Genomic DNA, 2,909 nt, shown 5'->3' with positions numbered 1-2,909 from the left:
CTCTGGGGTCTTGAGTTCAATTCTCGACCATGGCCTTATCTGTGTAAAGTTTGTATGTTCTCCCCATGTTTGCGTGGGTTTCCTCCGGGTGTTCTGGTTTCCTCCCACACTCCAAAAACATACTAGTATGTTAATTGGCTGATAACAAAATTAACCCTAGTCTGTGCATATGTGCCTGTCTATGTGCCCTAGGAAATTTAGACTGTAAGCTCCAATGGGACAGGGACTGATGTGAGTTCTCTGTACAGTGCTGTGGAATATTTCTACAGTTACAATTATATTGATTATTACATAATATGTTAATTCAGACACCTTAAGGGCGTAACATAAATTGTACACTGCATAAAATTCTCAATAACAAAAGCAAATTCAGCATATACTGTATATAGATTACTGTAATGAGAGAGAGAGAGAGCGATGTCAGACTGAGAAAGGGTCAATGGAGGAGAGAGGATGATAGCTGCAGTGTGAGTTTATTGGGGGCATAAGAACTAGTAGCATCAGTCTTCAGTGGAGATATGACAGTGAAAGAATCCCAGGTAACATACAATAGATGACCATGGAAATATCACAGCTGCGTCTCCTCTTCCCTCTAACAATCATTACAACTGAGGGTGCAGCTGTGTATCTCCATTGTCGTTAACAACACTACCATCTCCTCTGTCACCCAACTCCGCTGCTTGGGTGTCACCCTTGACTCCTCTTTCTCTTTTGCCTCCCACATTAATTTCCTTGCCCAAGCCTGTCGCTTCCAACTACGCAACATCGCCCGCATCCATTCCTTTCTCCCTCAGGATGCCACCAAAACTATCATCCACGCACTCATCAACTCCCGCCTGGATTACTGCAACCTCCTCGTCACCGGCCTCCCCCACTCCCGTCTCTCCCCCCCTCCGCTCTATACTCAATGCGGCCGCAAGACTCATCTACCTCTCACGCCGCTCCTCCTCTGCCTTCCCTCTCTGCCTTGCTCTACACTGGCTCCCCTTCCCCTACAGAATTATTTTCAAACTCCTCACCACCACTTACAAGGCTCTCTCCCACTCCACTGCCCCCTATATCTCTGACCTCCTCTCCATTCACACTCCTGCCCGCTCCCTGCGCTCGGCCAATGATCGCCGCCTCTCCTCCACTCTAATCACCTCTTCCCATTCCAGAATCCAGGACATTTTTTTCCATGCAGCCCCCCTTCACTGGAATGACCTCCCTCGCTCCATCCGTCTCTCTCCTACTCTGTGCTCCTTCAAACGTGCACTCAAAACTCACCTCTCTCTCAAAGCCTACCAACCATCCACTTAACCCCCATCTCCTCCACTCATTCTCCCCTCTCTCCCATTCCCTCAACTGGCTCCTCTTGTGCCTGGTCTGTGTTACCCTCCCTTAGGATGTAAGCTCGTATGAGCAGGGCCCTCTTCCCTCCTGTCTCCTTACCCGTTCTTCTGCTCCGTGTCTATTGCATCTGCCTGCCTGGAGTTTCTGAAGCATTGGTACTTTTTGTTTATTGTTCTGTACTGTTATACCCTGTTTAGTCTACTGTTTGTATTATGTGCGGCGCTGTGGAAACCTTGTGGCGCCTAACAAATAAATGATAATAATAATAATAATAATAATTAATAATAATATCTGTATAACCCCATTGTTAATATGATTTACAATGTTACAATAACCTTCATTCCCTTATTATAGGAGAGAATGTAAAGACCGTGTCTTAATAGTCTTAGAGATAGTGTGAGATGTAAGTCTGTATCAGTTCCTGGCGTACTGTAATGTGACCACTCAGATACTGCAGCTTCTCTCCCTGTACAGATAACTTTTATTCTAAATATTAAATTATAAGCTCAGAAAATTTGAATATTTGGTAATATTTGCTTCTAAGAGGCAGAAAATTATGCTGCAGTTGTTCAGTATTGAAAGACAGGGACAGTACCAGGGGCGGAATAATTCTAAAATGGTCCTGGAAATTGGGGACAGGTGACAGCTCTGCCTTGGTGTGGACACAGTTCATGCTGCCGTGTAACTTCATGTCTCTACTTCTTTCTCTCTCTCCTAGTTTATAATTTGTTACAGATTTAGCAGTGCAGCTACTTGTAAGGTTATGTGATACATAGTTACACAGACAGTGAATCTAAATCTACCACTAATGGTGCTATCTAGGGGGAGCTCACAGCACTACCATCCCGTAATACCATATAATCACCTGGCTTATAGTATTTTACATAAGTCTCTTAAATAAGTAATAACATTAAGCCAAGGGTACAAAAATTCAGAAAAATGCTTCTAGTACACAGATTAAAAGGAATTATATTGTGCAATTTGTCAATATTAAATATGACAACTCCATAGATAAAACTTTCCAAGGAGAAATCTTAAATGTGACATAATTATCAGATATTTGTGATAATGGATCATTTCTGCATAGTAAGTATATTATGGAACAATATCTATGTTGATAATTGTTAAAACAAATGTGACTCATGAATTTCTCACTGATAGAGTTGAGCAGTTTGTGGAATTTATAATCTATAACTAGAGCTGGGATTATAGCAGCAACATTTGGGTTATAACAATGGATGGGGGATGGGGTATATTAGGAGAATTATGGGAGGAACAAAACTTATTGGGAACATTCTAGCCCAGAACACTTAAAGCCAATTTCCGCTGGAACAACAGGTAAATTTCCACTCCAAATGCAGAGTGAGGAGAATATTCCATGGAGCCCTCTCTAGCATGAAGCTGTAGCTGGTCCCATCTTGGCAGCCTGTAAGCCGGAGGGACGGGTAGTCCATTCACCATGAGGTTCCTATAACACAAGGTTTATTTATTTCTCTTCTGAGTGTTGAAAGATGAGTCTCCGTGTGTCTGCTGTTTTCATATCTGCTGTCACTGCTTCACGTTACATAAGTGATTAC

The sequence above is a fragment of the Mixophyes fleayi genome, chromosome 1 (assembly GCF_038048845.1).
Source record: "Mixophyes fleayi isolate aMixFle1 chromosome 1, aMixFle1.hap1, whole genome shotgun sequence".
NCBI classification, from domain to species: domain Eukaryota; kingdom Metazoa; phylum Chordata; class Amphibia; order Anura; family Limnodynastidae; genus Mixophyes; species Mixophyes fleayi.
The sequence above is the reverse complement of the archived record's forward strand: the minus strand, read 5'-3'. Positions refer to the sequence as shown.